Source organism: Schistocerca piceifrons, chromosome 2 (genome assembly GCF_021461385.2).
Source record: "Schistocerca piceifrons isolate TAMUIC-IGC-003096 chromosome 2, iqSchPice1.1, whole genome shotgun sequence".
Lineage (NCBI taxonomy): Eukaryota > Metazoa > Arthropoda > Insecta > Orthoptera > Acrididae > Schistocerca > Schistocerca piceifrons.
This window is the reverse complement of record NC_060139.1, coordinates 266,735,381-266,748,677: the sequence shown is the minus strand read 5'-3', so window position 1 is coordinate 266,748,677 and position 13,297 is coordinate 266,735,381. Positions and strand designations below refer to the sequence as shown.

Below are 13,297 nucleotides of genomic sequence, written 5' to 3'. Positions count from 1 at the left end.
GGGGTGTTTTGACTAACGTAAGAATCCAAATAGCGAAGGAAGAGGGCGTCAGAAACTTTTTTAAGCACAGAACGATCAGCCTCGTTTCTCATGCTTCCAGTATAGTTTTAAGACTGGAAACAAAATTAAAAGGAACTTTGTTGACGAGCTGTATTCGGCTTTTGAAAAAATGCAGTAGGGCTCTTACACATTTCAAGGAAATTGATGAGAAGGGAAAGGTCTTGTACACGTGTTTTGCAAGACACAGAGGAAGCTTTTTACAGCGACAAAGCCTGCGACTATAGTCAAGGAAAAACGTTTGGATTGAGAAGATTCCTTATAAACCTGCTGTATGTGTACGAAAAGGGTCAGGCAATACTAATACAATACATAATCGATTGTATAGTGTTACAGAAAGGAGTAAGTCAAGTTTATTGTCGCTTCATTTACTCCCTTCAACATCTGTTCATTGAGAAAGAGGGTAGCAGCTATGGCCGAAGAATATGGTGTAAGAAAACACTAATAATGATAAAAGGGGGAATATAACAGTAATGCTGAATGAAGAGAAACTGGAATATGTGCAAGGAACTGCCTCTGAAGTATAACAGGAAGCAACTGGAGTTGCAGCAGGGACAATAAATCGAAATTAGCAATGCCAAAATTGAAATTCTCTAAGAAGAGCGGGATTTTCTGCGCAGGTATAAGAATGGGATTAAGGAAATTGTTTCGTCTGGAGTTCGCTATTGTATGATGCCAATATTTGGACGACGAGAATATTTCGTTGAAACAGGAAGGTCAAATCACTCGTGGCGTTTTTGGAGTGAATAACTTTTAAAATTTTTTCAACATCATCGATGAAATGAGTGTGATACAGTGGCGCGTGTTTTCCATTTTTTGAAGATGAATGAGTTAAAGGACATCAGCTTTTATTCCAGAGGAATCTTATCATCATTTACATTAATTTTGTATTAAGTAATTGTAATTATGCTAAGTACAGTTAGGCAATAGTTGAATCTTTTGTGCGATCGTGGCAGCTGTAAGTCTCTAAGCCAACCATAACGAACATCGTCAGATCTCTTCAAACTGTAGGAGGAGAGCTTACATGATTTTCAATAATTTGTTTGCCACAGATCGTCGATGACATCACAAAAAATAACCAAAATCGTCGCATCGTTCTTTATCACGACGACACCGGCTATTAAACAGCACGTCAAAACACCGAATAAACATCGAATTAATGTCTCATCTCCCATATGCGCCCAATGCGCGCTTTCATTTTGTTCTTTTATGTCAAACAAAAAATGCGTCGACAGCGACTTTAGTCACCTAAAGAACCATGTTCTTGAGAAACCAACGTCTGGAACAGTTGTTTCCAGAACTGGTTCTAAAGCATTCAGACGAATATAAATTTTAACGACCCATATTTTGTGAAACAATAAAAGAAACTACACAAAAGTCTTTCATTCATAATTTTTGTAAAAACTTACAGGGCGGCCATAAAACGTTTTAGCTGTATGTTTATTGTTCATCCGACTAGCCATAACAGACATAATGATGACAAATTATTATACTGTTTCGTAATGCAACATAAATAGGCGGAAGTTTGAATTTTATTGTGAGCATCAACGACTTAAATGCCAGCCCACTCGAACGAAGCAGGTATCACGGCCTCGGTTAAGTCTGACAAAGGCCCCGCTAGTGCAGAATGTTGACAAAGCCCCGACAGCGAATTTAAGAACGGACTAGCGTGCTGGATACATCTGAAGGTTGCACTGTAAGCACGACCAAAGTTAGGGTTGGGTTGTTTGGGGGAAGAGCCCAAACAGCGAGGTCATCGGTCTCATCGGATTAGGGAAAGATGGGAAAGGAAGTCGGCCGTGCCCTTTCAAAGGAACCATCCCGTCATTTGCCTGGAGCGATTCAATGAAATCACGGAAAACCTAAATTAGGATGGCCGGACGCGAGATTGAACCGTCGTCCTCCCGGATGCGAGTCCAGTGTGCTAACCACTGCGCCATCTCGCTTGGTACCAAAGTTATGGCAAGGAGATAAAAGTCTCGGGTGGGCATCGAGATTTTGGCATTTTGATGTGTTGATAACTGTTCCACATTGACGCAACTCGGGTGTCAACGCGGTTTGCGGAATGGCGTCTTTCATACGATTTTTAAAGAAACTGCGTTATGTGTTTTTACCATAACGTCATAAACTTTTTTTCACGTTTCCCCATCCGTCCAAGAAGTCAGGAGATTCACTTTATTGCTGGCGTATAAGCGTCGTCAGCTGAGTAACTACTGTGACAACTTGAACTAACAACTGTAGACAGCAGATTTGCAGTCGACTAGTCAGTTTTGGGCAGGGAATGTGAAGTAGTGGACATGCGGCCAGAGTATGTCAACGTTGTTCTGTCATAAATCGTAATGAAGTGAGATCTCGAAATATAGTCTTCAAGACATTCCGCAGAATGTTATGAAGAAGAGAAAAGTGTGTGCTAAGTTTGCTTGTAATTCTGTCAGAGACAGCAAAGGACTTGGAAGAGCAGTTGAACTGAATGGACAGTGTCTTGAAAGGAGGGTATAAGATGAACATCAACAAAAGCAAAACGAGGATAATGGAGTGTAGTCGAATTAAGTCGGGTGGTGCTGAGGGAATTAGATTAGGAAATGAGACACTTAAAGTAGTAAAGGAGTTTTGCTATTTGGGGAGCAAAATAACTGATGATGGTCGAAGTAGAGAGGATATTAAATGTAGACTGGCAATGGCAAGGAAAGCGTCTCTGAAGAAGAAAAATTTGTTAACATCGAGTATAGATTTAAATGTCAGGAAGTCGTTACTGAAAGTATTTTTATGGAGTGTAGCCATGTATGGAAGTGAAACGTGGACGATAAATAGCTTAGACAAGAAGAGAATAGAAGCTTTCGAAGTGTGGTGCTACAGAAGAATGCTGAAGATTAGATGGGTAGACCACATAACCAATGAGGAGGTGTTGAATATAATTGGGGAGAAGAGGAGCTTGTGGCACAACTTGACTAGAAGAAGGGATCGGTTGGTAGGACATGTTCTGAGGCATCAAGGGATCACGAATTTAGCATTGGAGGGCCACGTGGAGGGTAAAAATCGTAGAGGGAGACCAAGAGATGAATACACTAAGCAGATTCAGAAGGATGTAGGCTGCAGTAGGTACTGGGAGATGAAGAAGCTTGCACAGGATAGAGTAGCATGGAGAGCTGCATCAAACCAGTCTCAGGACTGAAGACCACAACAACAACAGGTTTGCTCATCGTGCCTTCACTCCAGAAGAGAAAGCAACGACATGAGAGACGTGCTGCGTCTTGGCTGACATTAAAATGCGGGCAATTGTGTTTCAGAAAAAAAAATCATCACGGGTGGTTTCAATAAGAACCTACCACGAAACGACAAACTGCAGAATGGGTTTCTAGTGATTTTCCATGCCCAAAGAAAGTGCGACTGTGACGCGCGAGTTGAACAACATCCCAAAGAAGGTCTTTTCTGACATTTTCGCACGATTGTATGAACGTTCTGTGCGTTGTGCTCATGTGGGTGGAGACTTATGTAGAATAGCTGAGGCATTAAAACCACCATCTTAACTTTTCTTTATTTTTTATTAATCCAGTGTCGAAACTTTTTGGGACAGGCCTATTATAGCACCAATGAAAATGCCTCCAAAGTTGATGAAACTTATTAAGGAATGAAGAAGATGATGCATAGTAGGAGAATAACTATTTTATCAGGATCAAAATTGTAAACTAAATAAGAGTAACAGAAAAGGAATTCTTTGGTTATTCATACAGAAATGAGGATAAAGTTACAGAAGTGTACGTCTGGAACAAATAATTGTGTGGAAAATGGCCCATCGGAAACTAAAAGAAACCGGAGGCGTGTAAAATGTAGCGCTGTTAAAAAAAATTAAAAATTATGTAGGCACCTCACCCCGTAAGTCTGAGAGACCCAAAGTGGGGATGACAAAGGCGCTCAGGTTGATGCCATATTTCTTGATTTCTAGAAGACATTCGATACGATTAAGCTCTGTCTTTTAGCGAAGGAAGTTCGAGATTAGTTTCGGACCAGCTGTGTGACTCAGACGTTACCAGATAGAATTCAACACAAAACTTACTTCTCAAAGAGAGGAAATTGACAAGTGTAAAAGAAATTTTGAGACTAGCCCAAGGGAGTGTTACACGGAACTTACTGTTTACAGTGTAAATATAAATCTTATAATGATTAAACTGGGCAGCTCCGGAGTCGAATCACAGACGATGTTGTTGTTTACGCGGAGGTTGGTGGTCTAGAAGACTTCAGCTGAATGCAGGAAGATCTGCTGAGGATCGACGATTATGCAAGGACTGGCAGTTGACATTGAACGCAAGTAAATATAGTGCATTGCGCATAAACTGACATGTGATTACATTTTCACACAGTTTGGGTGCATAGATCCTGAGAAATCAGTACTCAGAACAACTACCTCTGGTCGTAATAACGGCGTTGATACGCCTGGGCATTGAGTCAAACAGAGCTTGGATGGCGTGTACAGGTACAGCTGCCCCCATGCAGCTTCAGCACGATACCACAGTTCATCAAGAGTAGTGACTGGCGTATTGTGACGAGCCAGTTGCTCGGCCACCATTGACCAGACGTTTTCAATTGGTGAGAGATCTGGAGAATGTGCTGGCCAGGGCAGCGAACATTTTCTGTATCCAGAAAGGCCCGTACAGGACCTGCAACATGCGGTCGTGCATTATCCTGCTGGAATGTAGGGTTTCGCAGGGATCGAATGAAGGGTAGAGCCACGTGTCGTAACACATCTGAAATGTAACGTCGACTGTTCAAAGTGCCGTCAATGTGAACAAGAGGTGACCGAGACGTGTAACCAATGGCACCCCATACCATCACGCCGGGTGATACGCCAGTATGGCGATGACGAATACACGCTTCCAATGTGCGTTCACCGCGATGTCGCCAAACACGGATGCGACCATCAAGATGCTGTAAACAGAACCTGGATTCATCCTAAAAATGACGTTTTGCCATTCGTGCACCCAGGTTCGTCGTTGAGTACACAACCGCAGGCGCTCCTGTCTGTGATGCAGCGTCAAGGGTAACCGCAGCCACGGTCTCCGAGCTGATAGTCCATGCTGCTGCAAACAACGTCGAACTGTTCGTGCAGATGGTTGTTGTCTTGCAAACGACCCCATCTGTTGACTCAGGGATCGAGACGTGACTGCACGATGCGGATAAGATGCCTGTCATCTAGACTGCTATTGATACGAGGCCGTTGGCATCCAGCACGGCGTTCCGTATTACTCTCCTGAACCACTGATTCCATATTCTGCTAACAGTCATTGGATCTCGACCAACGCGAGCAGCAATGTCGCGATACGATAAACCGCAATCACGATAGGCTACAATCTGACCTTTATCAAAGTCGGAAACGTGAAGGTACGCATTTGTCCTCCTTACACGAGGCATCAGAACAACGTTTTACCAGGCAATGCCGGTCAACTGCTGTTTGTGTAAGAGAAATCGGTTGGAAACTTTCCTGATGTCAGCACGTTGTAGGTGTCGCCACCGGCGTCAACCTTGCGTGAATGCTCTGAAAAGCTAATCATTTGCATATCACAACATCTTCTTCCTGTCGGTTAAATTTCGCGTCTGTAGCACGTCATCTTCGTGGTGTAGCAATTTTAATGGCCAGTAGTGTATTTGCCGTAAACCACTGGGAACAGCAGCAATCGTAATGAATTAGCAAGGTGTAACCGTCGGGAATACCTAATATGGAAATACGACATAAAACTAGTACGAAAAACAACTAGCGGGCTGAAATCAATGTGAAACATCATAAGGAAGCGTAATTCGTCCACGAAATAAGTGGCTCACAGAACACTAATCTGACGGATTCTTGCGTATTGCTCGCCAGTGTGGGACCCTCACCAGAAGATAACTTCACCTTTCGTCACAGGTTTCGTTTAGTGAGCGCCATCAAACTCTAGAGACAGACGTTACAAGAGATACATTGTTGATCACAGAGAGCTTTACCATTAATATTCCGAGACCATACTTTCCAGGAATAATCGGGTAAAGTTCTCGTACATTCTTGCCGCGAAATGATTGAAACGAGAAAAGGAAATTAGAGGTCTTATGAAGACTTCCCGACATACCTCAGACGCACCATTTTTGATGAAACCACCGTAATGTGGCTTGCGGAGTATGGATGTAGACGTAAAGATACGAAATGAAGTACTGAGAAGAATAGGTGAGGAAATAAATCTACGGAATTAAGGCACATCGTGAGGCGTTCTCGTGTCGGTTCTAGGCAGCGGCGTGCCTGAAATGTTTTCTTCGGCCCGCATAAGAAAACCGCGTGATTTCAACGGTGGGCATCGCGGTTCTGACCATGCAGAGGCGTCAAAAGAAGAGCAGAAATGTGGACAAATGGGCGTGTGACGACCTTCCCCTCGTGTGACACGACCACAATAGCGAGCGGCAGAATTATGGCGAAATTTGGTGCGAATGTTACGTCGTTAACCCATCTTGCATATCACAAAAATTTCTGTGCTCTGGTTTTTTCTTTTCCCACATGGGTCGGCGTCGGCACCTTGCTGTTTGAAGTGCCGTCGAACCCGAGGGCGAAGTCACAGGCCGCCACGCTTTTGCACCGTTGCAGAGGAAGATTGCAGACAGGTTTGAGCGAAATTTCAAACATGTGTCGTAATGGGAGACAGTAACGGGGATTCGAAAAAAAATGGTTCTTTGATTGTGTTGCGCAGTGTATTTACCAGACCTGATTGTGTAACTATTTTAAAAAAAGATAACTTTATAATAAAGTTCACGATCACGTTGAATGCATACCTGATTTTAGGAATGAGTATGGAACTGGAATTGTCGTGTTTCGTGTTGTAAGTGCAAGTGGTGTGCTTGCTCTTGCAAAACTTTACGAATCTTGCTTACTCTAGGAAAACTTTACGAATCGATTGGGCAATGCAACTCCAAATACCAATAAAGAAATACAGTCACTGCAAAATACATTCAGCCCCTTAGGCATTGAATCATCTGGCGCTGTTCAAACCTGATAACTTGGACCCCTGTGCACATAGCAAATAAATTAAATTGTCTTAACTCTTAAGCAGCAACGGAGTAACGCGATATATTCTGGTCTCTCATAAAAAAACATAAATATTCTAGCTACAAGCTCAGCAGTGTGCAATGCTGGCCATAATACTTGAAATGCACATGAAATTCATTTGGCTAATAAACGAGAACTTTAAGAAAATCCAACTTCTTTAAAAAATATGTCCTGACAGGGAGGCGATAATGATTATGGTGAATTACAAACACTCACTTTTTTAGCAAAAGTATATTGCAAGTTAAGTTTGTCTTTTCAAAAGCATCTGCCAATTGAAGTTACATTATTCACAACTGATTCACAAACAATGAGATTTAAACAGTAAGTATTATCTAATTTCCTTAATCCAAGATAAATGCAAATCATCAAATTACACACAGCCTTGTTAACAAATCTTAAAAGCACTACAAAAATGAAATACCTTACTAGTCTTTTCCTCAAAACAGTTTACGTACATTCTGGGGTTACCCAACAGTTAACAAGTTATCAGCCAACTCATCTATACTAACGCGTTGGCAAAAAACAGAAATCAAAATTATTTAAATCTTTACCTTATTTGCCTGAAGACCTCTGCTTCCAGTTTCAACAATATTGACATACTTACATGAATCTATCTCTTGGTGGCTTCACACTGCACACTACAGAAACTGCCTGCTCCATCGTCCTTCCCTCACAGACAGCTGCCTACAACTGTGCCCTCAGCACTCTCTTACTCCAACAAAGCAGCACAGTAGCTTTGACTGTGGTCGCGCAGTCAGCGATCCACATTATCGAGCCTATCAGAGACATTAATTGTGTATAGTACACTAGTTTCATTTTAATTTATTAATATTCTTATCTTATTCTGGTGCCACATACAAGTGTGCCCAGTATACTCCTTTCAATTGTGAATCGCCGATCTCCCGAATGCGGGTGTCCCGTCTTAGTGGTGCGCCGTCTCACTCAGTTATTGGACAACGAGTGTTGACTCAATAAAGCAAAGAATAACCATAGTCGCAACTTTTCCAAATACCTAGTTCCAAAATGTGCTGGCTTCGTGAGTTTATGGTCAGTGATGTTAAAAGTGTAGCCTTGTGAATGGTCAATTCGGCAAGTCTCAATAAAGTCAGTATTCTTTATTCCATTCGACATCGAACTCACTTTGTGCGTGAGTATATTTTCCATTAACGCTGTCATTTGCTGTATTATGTGGGCGCTCGTCCTTTGTGTGTGCATCAGCGGCTGGGCGAAGCACTTTAGTGTGTTGCCTCAGGTTCTGTTCGATTCGGAGTGGAGTGGCTTTGTGCTCCTACGTAGTCCTCGAGAGGGGGTGGCTCCGAATATGGCGGGGCGGAGTTTCGTAAGATAAACTCTCATGTCCTCCTTTTGTGCCTCTGGTGCCGCTTACTGGAAGAGTGGATACGATCTAAAAGTCGAAAATGCTAAGGCGTCGCAGCGGTCTGCGTTGGGACGAAATAAGTATAAGCAAAGGTTTTATCACTACAAGTGCACAACAATTTTCAGAGTCAAACAAGATTCGCAACGTGAAGAAAATTTCATGGATTTATAATTGAAATAAAAGGATTTAGAACCATAATTGACTTCATATCAAACAAAAAAAAAACAGCTGTTCTGTTTAGGATGTGCATTTATATAGAGGATACGACATTAACACAGACCACTTCTTGCTACAAGCAAAAACTGGCCTAAAGCAGTGATGGCATAAAACGCGTAAAAAATCCCCAGAACAACCAAGGGAGGTATATAACGTCTACTTACTAGAACAAGAGTCAATCAAAAATCTTTATCAAAGACGCTTAGACACAATAATGGGCACAGTTCCAGAATCAGAGTATTGAAAATGAGTGGGAACAGATTAAGAACATACAGGAAGTGCAGCCAGTGAAGCTTTAGGTAAACGAAACACAGGAAGAAGAAAAAAGGCCACATGATTTGGACAAAAGAAATTGAGGAGGCTGTTGAAATAAAGAGAAAACTGATAACAAATATCTACAACACCCAATTCAGGAGAATAATGAAGCTTACAAGAAGCAGGCAGCAGACGCGAATAAACTAAGCAGGATGCTCCGTCAAGACGGTAGGGATAACTTTATTGCCAGGATCGAAAACGATGTCCATGGGAGGCAAACACTTGCATATAAAATGGTAAGACATTTGAATAACACCGAAAAGGATGTGGCAGATATCAGTGTAATAAAGAAGAAAGACTGGCTGCACTATTACAACGAAATGTGTGCTGATGAGGTGAACACAGGAAATGATAAATATCTTGAAACAAATCCAGATCATCTTGAATTACAAGAACTAGAACATGCTCTCAGATATACAGAGAACCTGAAAGCAGTAGGAAGTGATGCTATTAACAGCGAACTAATAAAATACTCTTCAGTAGCATTTAAAAAAAGGTTCGTCAGATTTTTGAGTCTTTGCCGGGTAACAAAGGAAATACCAAAGGAATGGAAGCTCTCACTTATAAAACCAATATTCAAAAAAGAAGACAGATCACAACCCGAAAATATAAGGCATATGACTATTAAATACAGCGTATAAGATCGATGCTAGAATAATAACGGAAAGACTAAAACCCACAATGGAGTGCCTACTGTCAGAAGAACAAAATGGATTCAGAAAGGGGAGAAGCTGTACAGACAACATATTTACGCTACAGCAAATTATAGAAAAACATAAGAAATCCAATAAAGAAACACATCCTTTTCGTCGATTATGTAAAAGCTTTTGATAAAGTAAATAGACAGCTATTGTGGGAAATTTTAATAAGAAGAGGTATACCAATACACATTGTACAGGTAGTTCAAAAGATCTATGCCAAGACAAGAATTCAAATAATTGGGGATAATGAAGAAACAACAAATGTTATTAACTTAGGAGTTCGAAAGGTTGCAGCCTCTCTCCACTGCTTTTTAACCAAACATGCCGGATATATAATATGTCAGCAGCAATACAAAAACCAAAAACCATGGCTTTCTGTGGAAAAAATCCAGTAAGAACAAAAGTAATTATAGGCAACAAGGTTATAGAGCAAGCATATAGATTCAAATTTCTAGGAACCATTCTGTCGTACAGGGAAGGCCTAGATCAAAAAGACAAAATTGAGAAATTTAACTACTTAAATGGCAATCAGAACAGTCCTCCAACGTAGAGTAAGAACAGAAACATATCTAAAATTTTATAAAGTTACATCGGTATCAACATTACAACGTGAAAGTGAATCTTGAGTAATGAAAAAGAAAGATAAAATAAGATTGCAAGCCAGTGAAATGAAAATCCTCAGGTACATAGCAGGATACACCAAGCTAGACTACAAAAGAAATACAGTTATCAGGAAGCAATAAAAATTTTTCGATATAAACAGAAAGGTTGACGAATACTAACAAAAACAGATATCCCTTTTGTTACGAATGGACAAATCAAGATTACCACCACATTTTTGGCGATATACTCCGCAAGTTAAAAGATGCATTGGAAGACATGCAAAACGATGGACCAGGTGTAGCTGCAACAGGCTGAGGGAAAGCCTAATGCATGACGGAAGAAGAAGAAGAAGATTATTATTTTCGCCTGAATTAACTGTGGGAAAACAGCGAAGTAAATTAATGAACACATGACATTGCTGGTAACATAGATTTAACAATTCCATACAACTCGTTGTTCGTGGTTCCAGTTTTATCCCTTTTTACGAATACTAAGCGAGTATCTTGGTGCCTGGGCGGTCAAAGATCGAACTACAAATGATATCAAGCATTTGATTCCCAGCTTTCTTACCCTCGTTCATCTACATCACTACTGGAGCGATTGATTCTTAATTAGTATATTGTGGAAGCATTGCAATAATACTACACGAGTAAAATATTCGCAGTATTTTTTTAGTTACAATATTTTATTTCACAGAACAGCCACAAAAGTAACAAATATTTTGAGAATCAAACAAAGCTAACCTCATGGGCTTAAATTAATTCATTCTTTTAATGACGATATTGCATGTAGTACAGTTCAGAGATGCGGTAAATGCATGGATCACATTGAATGTTTGATTTTTGGACACTTGTGGCAAGAATAACGGGTGTTTAGTTTCAGGGGAAGAACAAGCCGATTTCGTCACTGATGAATGTTACCACTTTTACCATGTCTAATAATAAACTCATTAAAACACTGCACAGATTTAAATTTTCGCGGTTACTTTACCATAAGCTGTTATGTCCTAATATTGTCATAAACTCTACAAACTGGAATCTTGAGAAATTTTGCGTATGTAATACTGTATTTTGAATGACTAGTTACTTTCTCGTGGTGCGTTAATTTAAGTCCAAAAATGGTTGATTGTGTGCGCCTTGAGTCACGTAGTTGCGCGTCGCTTTGCCTTTGGAAACGGTTTCCATTCGTGTTCCATGCCGTTACGGGCGTGTATACTGTGTATGTACGGTCTACTTATCAATCTAATCATGGCCCTTTTCTGTGTCCCATATCGCGACAAATTCTGGGCTCTCAAAACGACATTCGACTGCGTACTCCAAATTACAATTTCCATGTGCCGCTTATCGTTTAATTAGATGGAGTAAAACCTGGAGTTCGTCGTTATTGTCCGGGTATTCCACACTGTGTACCAAGTCGATCTGGCACCACCTGGCGTTATTTTCATCGTTAAATTGTCCCCCACGAATTCCCATTTGCCCTGTGGCAATCGCAGTTATCATTTATGAGAAATTGTTATCCCTTTGAGAGCCGTGGCCATTTTACGAACTTTCTTTTAGGATGTCTTTCATTATAAAACTTTTACTGAGATAATAATTTTGGACGGAGTTCACCGAGTGTGGAATATTGACGATTTAACCGCCTCTGATGTCGGTCGAAATGTGTGAAGCAGTCGAGAAGTTGTCGAGGGTGGTAGCAGGTTTTCATTATAACACACTTAATTATGTTCAAATATGAGTTAAATGTAACTGTACTATTAATAAGAAACACTATTAATGATTGCAATGACTATACACGAAATAAAATTTTCGCAGTCGGTAGGACTCGAACCTACGCTCCCAGAGGGAATCTGATTTCTAGTCAGACGCCTTAACCACTCGGCCACGACTGCTGCGGGCTTACTGTGGCGTCCTGGGGTGTAGCCGCTGAGTCCATAGCAGACTTCGACTTAATTTTTTTGTTGTTATTATAGTGGGAGGGGGGTTACTATTCTGAAACGTTTATCAGTTTGCGCCCACTGTAATGACGGCGAGCGTCGCTCTGACGGTGCCGGGCGCATAAAGATGATCGCAGGGTGCACTCGCGTAGGCTACTTTTTGAAACCAATTTCGTACACCATATCTCGAAATCGTTATAAAATACGTTCATTTTAATATGAAATGTGTCATTTAGACTTTGAATGTAAAATAATCAATTTACCGAAGATTTTCAAGCTCTCCATCTTAACTGAAATTCACTGACGTAACAGGTATGATTGCAAAAAAGAAGAAGGAAAGAAGACTGAAACGACTGTCTAGATTAACAAAATGATGTGTCACCTATAAAAGTGTGTCATAGTTGTTACAATGTAACAATAAATGATAGATTTGACTGATAGCAGTAACATGACAACAGCCATCATAAGGACCAACAAGATGAGAAAAGTCTCCTTATCCTTCATCATCATTTCTGCAGCTTTTCTTCGTTGTACCGGTACGACGCTATTCGCTTTGAGTCTGTGACACTACTTCTGTTTCAGTAAATCTACCGTTTTTTCTACATGAACACACGGCACACCTGAAATGGCGGTGATCAACTGATCAATAATTTCTGAAATTTTGTGTTCACAGAACATTAGAATGACGGAAACTTGAATCTGAATAAATACACTTTCCATCAGTGCAATATTTATTAGAATACAGAATGAAGTGCACTTACAAATTCTTCGTATTAACAGAATTTGATTTCTATTTTTCACCTCAGTGAAGATCACACACACTTACTGCATAACAGATCGTACATATCTGCATATAAAATGCTTGGATTACACCTGACAATCATTGCATTGGCAGTTGTTCCATCTATGAAACATTTTTTTTTCACATGAGCAATAATGATCCATTTTTGAAAACAAACGCTCAGTTGCTTCATTCGATCTCAGGATGCGCAGAGCATGTTCCACAATTTTAGGCAGGGCTTTTGCTTTTATGC

At 40.6% G+C, this 13,297-nt stretch overlaps 1 long non-coding RNA gene and 1 other non-coding gene across 2 annotated transcripts in view; one reads left to right on the top strand and one right to left on the bottom strand.

The window, feature by feature from the left end:
- Window positions 1-13,297, top strand: part of LOC124777875 — a 201,556-nt gene that overhangs the window by 138,275 nt on the left and 49,984 nt on the right. The window lies entirely within an intron of this gene.
- Trnas-aga lies at window positions 12,137-12,218 on the bottom strand. Its single transcript has one exon. It is a non-coding gene; the product is annotated as a tRNA-Ser (tRNA).